Here is an 11,622-nt window from a genome sequence, read left to right as displayed (position 1 = left end):
CGCGATTTTTTGGAAATGGGATGCTGAAACAAGACTTCTGGCACGTTGCCATGGCAGCAGATGTTATGTGTGGGCCAAAGATAGGGAGACGTACATATTCACCTGTAAATCAGAGTTCGAGCCGTAAAAGAGCGTTTATAAATACTCTAATTTCCTGTATTAAGTAATAACCCGGCTCCGCATCAGCCTCCGCGTCTGTGCTGTGTGCTGATATGAGGTCAGGGCTGCCGGGTCACGTTAATGTCGTCGTGAAAGCAGGTACACGAGTCGGACGCGACATCAGGAGACCAGACACTGGCACCATGTCGCTGCTCATCGGTCCTTAGATATACTAATAATAGTAGTGCTCTGTAAACCCTCCATCTTCTAAATATTAATGATCTGACCTACATGTTATGGAAGAAAGCATTGAATGGATTTCATGGTAGTTTTACTCATTCAACATTAAAGAAATCTACAATATTAACGATTAAGAAGCAAGTCCTAATTTTCAAAGTAATCGGCCAACAGCATATTTTTTGTTATTAAAAATAAAGAAGGATACGAAATGAGGTCTGCTATTGTTTTGTTTCCCACTAAGTTTATGATTAAACCAATAATCACTTATTGGTTTATTTATTACAGCATCAACACACTTCTTGTTACCATTAAGCATGGAGAATTAATCTTTAAAAAAAGGGTATCTCTGTCCTGTTTAATAAGTAAATATAACCAAACTGCCACGGTTAATGACGAACAATAATGTAGATTGGGAGTAAATAAGAGAAGTTTTCTTTAGCGACTGAATTGCATTCAATAAATCCCATCTTGACCAATTAATAATGATAATGTGATGTGTTTATTGTAGATGAAAACTAGCAACACGCGCAGCTTCTCCTCCACTTCATCTGGTAATAACCGAAGCTCGTGGCCTTTCTTATCTGCCCTCCTCTCCGGCCATTTGGATAATCTGCCGATCTGTGTTCTTAACGCACATTATGGTCACATCGCGCGGTGTTTTATGGCTCCTGTCTCCTGTGGTCGTGTCCTAATGTGTTTATGGTTGCATAGAATGGTCAACAACAGAGGAAAGGGAAGGAAAACACTCTCCACGTTGTCTTCTGCACAACATTGTCGGGGTTAATAAGGCTTCAGTGCATAAACTATTTATCATAAAGACGTACGGTCACTTATATCATTGTCTCTAATATGAAGGGCTAGCGTGAATATCTAAACACAAGTTATGATTTTAATGACCGATTCAAGGGGATGCAGACATATTATAAAAGTTCATTTGATCGCAGATTTGCAGACATAAGGCCTGTCGTGAGTTACGTTGTGATGGTTTGTCATTTATTCAAAAGGGCAAAAACATTGTAACCAGAGAATATTGCTCTGATTGGCAACTGCTGACAGCGAGTTTTGCACTGGCTTGCAGGATGAGCACGTGACCCGCCAGAAAACAACAACGACGTAAACAACAACGACGTAAACAACAACGACGTAAACAACAACGACGTAAACAACAACGACGTAAACTACAACGACGTAGACTACAACGACGTAGACAAGGTAAACAACGTCGGGAACAAAACCTCAGCCTCAGAAATGAAATAACTAACAATAATTTACTCTGAACAAGTATTTCTGCGTCTACGTCGTTGAGTCGTGTGACGATTATCTACTATCCTTCATCATAGAATACAAGGGTGTGTGTGTGTGTGTGTGTGTGTGTGTGTGTGTGTGTGTGTGTGTGTGTGTCTCATGCAATAGCTCCGAGGTCTGACACAGTTATTGGACTAGTTGCTTGACGACCTTTTGGCACCATTATTACCGTGTTCAGGAAGCTCGACTCTAACCCGACGTGACATTTCCAATAAGGGAACGACCACCCCCCCCCCTCCCCCCACACACACACACACACACACCCCACCCCGGTGTAGCTATTGCGCAACGTCAAACCCGATATCCCACCATCAGTTTAATGTCTCCCATTCACAGAAGCGCGTCTTCCTCTGTTTCAACACGACATCCAAACACATCGAGAAACATTGTGTTTTGGACGTCAATATAAGGAAAACACACATTGGGGTGCCACAAAAGTAATTGAATAAACACACACTCATCTGAATGTGTGTGTGTGTGTGTGTGTGTGTGTGTGTGTGTCCCCCACGTGTGTGTGACAGCGCCATGTAGCAAAAAAAACATGACATCATCTGCTACGCCAACACACTCGACCCCCCCTTACCTCACCTGACCTCACACACACACACAACACGTCTACCTACACACACACACACACACACACCCTCGCAGGCCTTTTCTCTCTCTGTATTGTTCGCCGTGGGCCACTTGACGTTGAGTTCATGACAGCTGTTAGTATGCACGGGCACGGCGCTGCTTCTCTAATCAGGACTGCTCACATCACGAGTGGACTCTCCTTTCTCTCTCTCCATCCGTCTCTCTCTCTCTCTCTCTCTTTTTTCCCTTTCTACGTTTTTTTGAAACACAGGTTTGAACACGAGTGTGTCGATGTGTCCTGGAGATCCAACATTCCTAATACTTACACGACTACACGCCCTAGAACAACACCGGGGTCCACGTGACGACGCTTCACGGAGAAGATGAATCCGACCCGTCGGGATCTGCACTTTCATGGCGGCTATTAACTCAGAAGTGGCCTCCACTTGGACCGCCATGACACCCCCATGAATAAAGAGAATTTGAATTGTTTTTCGAGAGGTCGGCTCAATCAGAATATAATAGTTAAAGAATGAATCTTTTTTTTTTTTTTTAAAAGACACACCAGCGGAAGAGAGACACGTTGTCGTTGGGAAAACATTCAAAAAAGGCTCATAACTCACTAATAAAACACATATTTTGTTTTTATTTCCTTTTTTTTTTCTGATAGAATATGGAACCACTATCATCATGCATATCTATTTTTCCTACCTGTACTAAAATTGAATGCGCATTACAATGCAATTAGTATAATAATTAGAATACTAGCGAGGGCTGCAAGTAACGACCATTTTCATTATAAATAGATTCATCTATTTTATATATAATAAGTCTATAACATTGTGCGTGTGGTCAATAGTTCAAAAGAGATATAAAGTCAAGAAAAGCAGCGAACCGCCACATTTAAGAGGCTCGTAACAATAAATGTTTTACACTTTGTTGCTTTTTGATTTTTTTTTTCTAAATAGTTTATTTTCCTTAATGTACAAAGTTTGAGTCGTGAATTGCAATATTCTGCCTGAGAGTGTGATACAAAAATTATAATTATATTGCATTATCAAATAATTCACATTAACATTATCAACATTGCACGTGTTCCTGAAGACATCGTGTTGTCATGCTCTAGTGGAGACATGTTTTATAAAGGCAGAGACAGTGTATGATTAATCATTCATCTGTCTCGTGTTGACTTTCAAAGTGCCCTCTGTGGGTATCAGACGTATTTTACACTTCATGCAGTTAAAATCAGCCCAGGTTACATAAGCTAAAACACATTTTTTAATTTTTTTGGAGCATATTTTGGCCTCCTTTTAAACTGTTTTTTACCCTCAATTTTCCCATACAAAGGTACACAACTAAACAAAGTATAAAATGAACAATAAAATACGGCCTTCAGTGAGTCCATTATAGCTTCAGTGCATTGTTGTTTATCTAGAGGATGATTTGAGCTTTCACCTCCAGTACAGCGACAATATGAGAGTTGACCTTCCCGACCTTTTGTCATCATTTACCACTTAGCCTTCCCCACCTGCTGCCATACGATGCTGCTGCTGCTGCTGATGATGATGATGATACTAATGCCATAATATTGTCCGTCCTCTACACTTGTCATTTGTACACTGCAGTGCAATCGCAGGTAGATGCACGTCATTATATACAGTATCTTTGTCATTTGGGAGCGAGCATGTTTCCTGAAGACATTAGAGAAGCTTCACTTCCTCAGACGGAGGTTGAGAAAACCACTCGTTTTGAATTCTAACTGCTGCTGTTTGATTGTCCCCATTTCTAGTAAATTACTCTAATTTCCAGCCTTCAAAATGATTGGCGCATTTGTGATAATGACGGCGATGCAGAAGTAGTGGGAGAGGAAGTTTTGATTGAGAAGAGGATGAAAGTTTTCTTCCTGAAGCCAATAGTGAAAAACATTTCGTGAACATGCGATCAGAACTAAGACGTTATCAAAAATAATCTCCACTTTTGTATTTGAGGAGTTCTCTTTGCAGCGGTACCACACAACAATGGCTGTGCATGTGCTCGAGCCCTTTAGAATAACCCGGTTGGTGGTTGATGACAATATACCACACGTCTTCACCTGCGTACCGTGAGCACTGCTGTAGGAAGACATTTAATGTAATTACATCAAGTGCGCACGTGCCGATAAATAAGTCAATCAAATTAAAAGGTGACATTTCAGTTAGCAAACAGTAACAATCTGACACAATGACATTATTACTTCGGGGGGGCCTCCTAACAACACTGCAGGAGAGATTGGGTCTCTGGAGGCTGTGATCCATCATCACACGGGTAACCAAACAACGACAAGGACTCACACACACTCACACACACACACACACACACACACACACGCTTTGTTCCTCACAACTTGCTCTCTGTCCGTCAGCGAGGGAGTGAAATCAATACGAGTCCTGAGAGCCAACAAAAGGGTGCAGAGCGACTCAGGAGAAGACGCTTTCACGAGGTGTGTGGGAGGCGTCACTGTGCGGACGTCTGTCCGGACCCGTCATTAGTGTGTGTGTGTGTGTGTGTGTGTGTGTAGGTATGTGTGTGTGTGTTCCTTCAGGCGACATGGCACCAATATAGAGGCGACACACCATTCAAAAGATGGACTGAGAAGGGAAATAAAGAAATGACACCTTAGAGACCAGCCAAAGGGAGGGGGGTGGAGAGAGAGAGAGAGAGAGAGATGTATGTTATATCACAAACTGCCTGGTACCACGTTATTGCTGCACTTTGTTAGAAATGTGAGGCGATGCCCTTCGCCGTCGTGCTTCCAACCTCATTTCATATGAGAGCAAGACGAGAATCATTTGTTCGAAAAAACACGTGGAAAGAAACAGCTCAAAATGAATGAAAGTCTTGAAGCTGCTGCGAGGTGGCGGACGGGGACTCGCTGCAGGGCGTTGCTCCACGTTGGCGTGAGCACCAACGGCTCGTTGACCAGCAGTTCCACGTGTTGCTCCGGAAGGAATCGTGGTGAGAATCAGAGGTTTCAACAAAGCAGTCGGCGCGTCGCTGTTTCCTTTGACTCATTTGGTCGAAGATCCACGTGCACAAAGAATTTTTCTTTTTACGGCAATGCAAATAAAGAAAAAAAACACTAACCACATACAGTAAAGCAACAAAAACACACCAAATATATAGAAACGCCAAGAGAGAGAGACCTCCGCAATGCATGTCAAGAAATAAGAAAACACGAAACGACACGAAGACGAGATTCGAAGTGGGATCAAACGAACGACTCCGATAGATTTATTCCTCCCTCTTCGTTCCCCTCGTCCTCTACGACGTCACCCTTGAGCCTCCAGACGGATCCGTTCTTATTTGAAGGGTGACGCATTAACATTCTGGATGCTTTCACAGTTGCTCACACACACACGCACACACACACACAGTATTTGTGTTGCCAGTCGTCCTCCACAGATGTTCAGAGCACATTGAATCCTCTCCGCACACATACATCGAACCCCCCAGATGCACAGATTATACAATATGTATATTTACCGTCCTCTCTCCTACATTGACACAGTGTTGATGGAGAGTATTAGTGCCCTTGGTTTTACTTTTAGAATAGTGTACACACACACACACACACATACACGCTCAATGCACTTTGTAGGATATGCTCCTGCACATAAGTACTGTAGACTCGTACGTCCATTCGACTCACACACAAACAGTGTTATCAATAGCGTGGGTTGGGGGGGGGGGGGGGGGGGGGATGACCACGCTCTCCATCAACAACCTATTGTCACTGTGCTCTCCGTGTAACGTGATCGAGAGCAGCTGGGTGATCACGCTCTCTCGTGACACATTTTCTTTTTTTAATGGGGGTCATAGTCAGTGTTTCTCTCTTTTAATGACAGCGTTATGTTTAGTTTAGCTTCGATAGCAGTGTGGTCTCAAGTTTGTTCACCTGGTGGCTGTGTTGCACTCATTCACCTTCGTGACTTCATTACTTTAACCTCATTCACTGTGCAAGTGAGTGTAGAACATTACAGCATCACTACAGCATTTACAGGAATATCTTGGTTCTCCGGCTCTAGTTTCATGTTTACTGTACCAGCGTTAAAGTGATATTGAGCTTCTCAATCTGCAGGAACTCTTGGAGAAAAAATGCAACATGTTAAACTATAAAGAATAATGAGATGAAACAAAAGTTTTCATTCAGAATCAAGCTTTTAAAGTATTTCTAATGTTTATAATGGTCAATCACAGCTGAACCCCGTTGCTGGTTCTGTACTCCTTTCATGCATTTTGTCAAAGTTTCCATCGATCAAAAGGCAGAATTTAATTTTGGACATTGCAAAAGAAGTGGAGAAAAAGTGGATTTGCATATGAATCATAAAGTCTAAATGTCTGATTGGCGTGTGGCTGCTGCTGTGAACGGTCTGCTAATGACTTTACACGCCATCGAAAACACACAGAAACGTTGACCGTGACTTAAATCGGACCGCATCTGGCTTTTTGGGTCACTGGAACCAACCAGATTTACATATTTCTGTCACGACTGAGTGAATCTGGATTTTCAGACGTGCGTGTGTCCTAAAACTTCCTGAAAGAAACCTGTTTATAGACAAGTTCTTTTATTCTCTGCGCATATTTGTGAAGAGAGTCAGGATCCGGAGGACTTGAGGACTTGAGGCCTCTGATTGGTGGGATGGATGCTTCGGGAACGGCCCGGTTTAGGAGGAGAGGAGGGTGGAGTGGATGTGAGTCACTCGTCTCTCAGAACAAAGAAGCACTCATCTGATGCACGGGGACACTGGGAGTCATCGGACCCTGTCTGTCTCTCAGTTTGAATATCGATCTCTCTGAGCGTCAACACAGAGGAAAAGGAAAATCACAAAAATTATGTTTCCAATATTTTTGGGGTCAGACTACGTGACCAATTAGCTGATAACCGGTTTAGAGGAGACAAACAGAGCAGGGGGGGGGGGGGAACTCAGTACTCAGGGTTATTGAATGATACAATACAATTAGAGATACCCAAAATTCAGTTGGAGACTTTATCAAATCAATAAGGCAAGGATCAAAACAAAAATTAGAACGGTTCCTCGGGCTACAGAGACCAAATCTCTAGTACAGTGAATCAAATGACAAATTATTCCCTTCGCAGCTAATGTGTTTGTGTATTTATACCAAGAAAAAGTCATGTTTTAGCACGATTAACAGACTCGTATAACGAAAATCATCCGTGTGTCGTACACATTCCCAGCAGGTTTTTAGTACATTGTGTTCACACTGTGTTCCCTACTTGGGAAATCCTCACGCTTTATAACAGTTTTAAACATGGTTCTGCCCTAAATATGATCCTAAACTGAGATGAGATTAATTACGTTTCTGTCAAAAGCACTCTTATACATATTTCTACGGCCGTTCAACAAAAGCAACGCATGCATCTAAAGAGAAGATGGGAGTCCGTACGCAGGAAAACAGGAGCGAGTGAAGCTGTAAACAGAGGCCGTCAGAATAAGGATTTAAGTGGCGACTATAATGTCTTCCAGTGGTTGTTTTGTTATTTTCTCAAGGAAATACTAAGAAAATGCACGTAATTGTTGCTCCGCCGTTCCGCCTCCACCACCTGCCATCACCCATGACATATCGTGACTCCCCATTAGCGGCTAACGGGCTGCGCTACGTTGTCTTCCTTCCACAGACATCATTACGGGGACCCGCTAAGTACAGCGATCAGTCTCAGTGCTGTTGGTGCCTGACAGGTCAAAAACACTTCCACTTAAAGTGGGATTTTTTTCTTCTTTTTCTTTACATGGACACCATCTGTTATCAAATATATAAACAGGCAGTGATTATAATTAGGAGAGTAATGAAACTTGACATCAGGGGTGGCTGAAACGGAATCGGATGTCCGTCGTATTCTGAACTTTTAAATGTGTTATTTTCACATTTTCAACTCCAGATGTCGAATAAAGTTGAAGCAGGTAATTAATCAGCCGTGTGTACGGATTTAAAACCACAGCTACTAATTAAGATGTAGATCTACTCTGTTACACTACATCTGCGTCTAATCCTATATCTCTTTATTCCAATCGTCATCCCAGCTCAGCGGACATGTTTATGTATCTCATAGCTGTTGTTTTTTGGCACTTATGCTGTTTAGGTGCTCGATGCCACATTTTTGTCTGATTATGTGTAAAAAAAAATGCATTAATTTCCCTTCGGTCCATTCCACTGAGCTCCTCTTCAAGAGCAGCCAAACTCAGTTATTAAAAATTCATTTGTCTTTCCCCAACGACAATTTTCTCTTTGGCACCCGATGGCGCAAACAGAGATTAGAGGGAAGCAAGATGGCCGAAGGTTCACGTTTAATTCACTTATAGAGGACAATCAAAGTGTGTTGCAGTCGTCGACGTATAAGAAGTGGGCGCAGCCACCGAGACGTCAGCCGCCATCTTGTTTTTTTTTAACAACCAGACGTGTGTAATTGGGAATCATCCGCCGTCCTGCAGGAGAACAAAAGCAATGGCCGCTTCCCTTCCAGCATGAAGCACCTTTTTTTCGACCCGAGAGCAGAGAACCAATGAGAAGCCTCGACACAGTCCACTCATCATCACGTGCACGCCGTGCACAGTCCACTTGTTGTGTCGTTACACAATGAAGCGATGTTCAGGATCACCACAGTGCACGTTGAATACCTTTTCTTTTCTTTTAGCTGTAACTTAAACTTCTACTAATATTGTAGAAACATTTAGTAACATTTCCAGTAATTTCTATTTAAATGACTGTAGATGCACACGGTTTGGCATCACACACATCAAATGCTATGTAAGTAGTATATATAGTAGTATATAAGTATATATATAGTAGTATATAAGTATGTATATAGTAGTATATAAGTATGTATATAGTAGTATATAAGTATGTATATAGTAGTATATAAGTATGTATATAGTAGTATATAAGTATGTATATAGTAGTATATAAGTATGTATATAGTAGTATACAAGTATATATATAGTAGTATATAAGTATGTATATAGTAGTATATAAGTATATATATAGTAGTATACAAGTATGTATATAGTAGTATATAAGTATGTATATAGTAGTATATAAGTATGTATATAAGTATGTATATAGTAGTATAGTAGTATATAAGTATGTATATAGTAGTATATAAGTATGTATATAAGTATGTATATAGTAGTATATAAGTATGTATATAGTAGTATACAAGTATGTATATAGTAGTATATAAGTATGTATATAAGTATGTATATAGTAGTATAGTAGTATATAAGTATGTATATAGTAGTATATAAGTATGTATATAGTAGTATAGTAGTATGTATATAGTAGTATATAAGTATGTATATAGTAGTATATAAGTATGTATATAGTAGTATATAAGTAGTATATAAGTATGTATATAGTAGTATATAAGTATGTATATAGTAGTATATAAGTATGTATATAAGTAGTATATAAGTATGTATATAGTAGTATATAAGTAGTATATAAGTATGTATATAGTAGTATATAAGTATGTATATAGTAGTATATAAGTATGTATATAAGTAGTATATAAGTATGTATATAGTAGTATATAAGTAGTATATAAGTATGTATATAAGTATGTATATAGTAGTATATAAGTATGTATATAGTAGTATACAAGTATGTATATAGTAGTATATAAGTATGTATATAAGTATGTATATAGTAGTATAGTAGTATATAAGTATGTATATAGTAGTATATAAGTATGTATATAGTAGTATAGTAGTATATAAGTATGTATATAGTAGTATATAAGTATGTATATAGTAGTATATAAGTATGTATATAAGTAGTATATAAGTATGTATATAGTAGTATATAAGTAGTATATAAGTATGTATATAGTAGTATATAAGTATGTATATAGTAGTATATAAGTATGTATATAGTAGTATAGTAGTATATAAGTATGTATATAGTAGTATATAAGTATGTATATAGTAGTATATAAGTATGTATATAAGTAGTATATAAGTATGTATATAGTAGTATATAAGTAGTATATAAGTATGTATATAGTAGTATATAAGTATGTATATAGTAGTATATAAGTATGTATATAGTAGTATATAAGTATGTATATAAGTATGTATATAGTAGTATAGTAGTATATAAGTATGTATATAGTAGTATATAAGTATGTATATAGTAGTATATAAGTAGTATATAAGTATGTATATAGTAGTATATAAGTATGTATATAGTAGTATATAAGTGCCGACTGTTATTAAGGCCTTAACAGCCTTGGATGTATGACAAGGCGAGTTATCCCCGGATCTGGGTGGTTTTATTTAATGAGAGAAATAGGTAGTAGGACAAAAGAGAGTTTATATTTGAATGTCCTTTTCTAGACTCAAGTATCTCAAGCTTTATTTTAACTGAATTATAATATCTTTTTGTCCCAGACAAAAGCTCAACAAACCTGAGTGTAACTGGAAGTCATTTTTCAAGCTGTGGATCTTTCTAGATTATTAACGCTCAAAGAGGACGGCATAAACCCAGACTGGGAACCATCAAATAATAATAATATCTCCTCTGTTGGTCAGTAAATAGAGCCAGGAGCCTCTTATCCAACAGAAAGCATACAGTACACACACACACACACACAGTATCTAATTAATCACTATTACCGTAATCACTATCACTCACAAAATATGAAAATAATTGAATGTTTGCCCTTTATATGTACACATGCTAATGCTCCATCTGTAATCCAAAGTGCTGCCCTGCTCACAACAGACCTGCACATCAATGGGAACACACACACACCAGCTCACACACACACACACACACGGTTCCGCCGTATCCTATGATTATTACCATAATGGTTTCCTGTGAGAACGCTAAGCAACATGACAGGTAAGCGTCATTAGTGGCGCACAGGTGGGATCATAAATCACATTTAGCACTGTTGAACTTTTCATTAATGATAACCGCTCAATACCAGACTGCATGGGTCCACTTGTGCAACATGGAAATCAAAAAAATATATGTACATATAATAAGACAAGTTTATTTCTTGGCAAATTTCTGCATACCAAAGGGTATAAACTGCAGGACGGTGTAATCACATCTTTTGGGACTTTCACTGAACCTGCTCATGTATGATATCCAATGTTAAAAACAAGCTTTACCTTTAAATTAATACACATTTAAGCACCATAATACAAACTAAATAATCCCACTACACACACACACACACGGAGATGGATGTTTTTGTAAATGCAAGGAAATCTACACATTCATCTTTAGATTTTTAAGAGACAGTCGGTTCAAAGTACCTCTAAACAGCAATGTGAGCCGCCTTTTAACAAAACACGCATTTTAATGCTGACACACACACACAGACGGCTGTTTAAGAGC

The sequence above is a fragment of the Cyclopterus lumpus genome, chromosome 16, assembly GCF_009769545.1.
Source record: "Cyclopterus lumpus isolate fCycLum1 chromosome 16, fCycLum1.pri, whole genome shotgun sequence".
Lineage (NCBI taxonomy): Eukaryota > Metazoa > Chordata > Actinopteri > Perciformes > Cyclopteridae > Cyclopterus > Cyclopterus lumpus.
Note: the sequence above shows the minus strand (reverse complement) of the source record.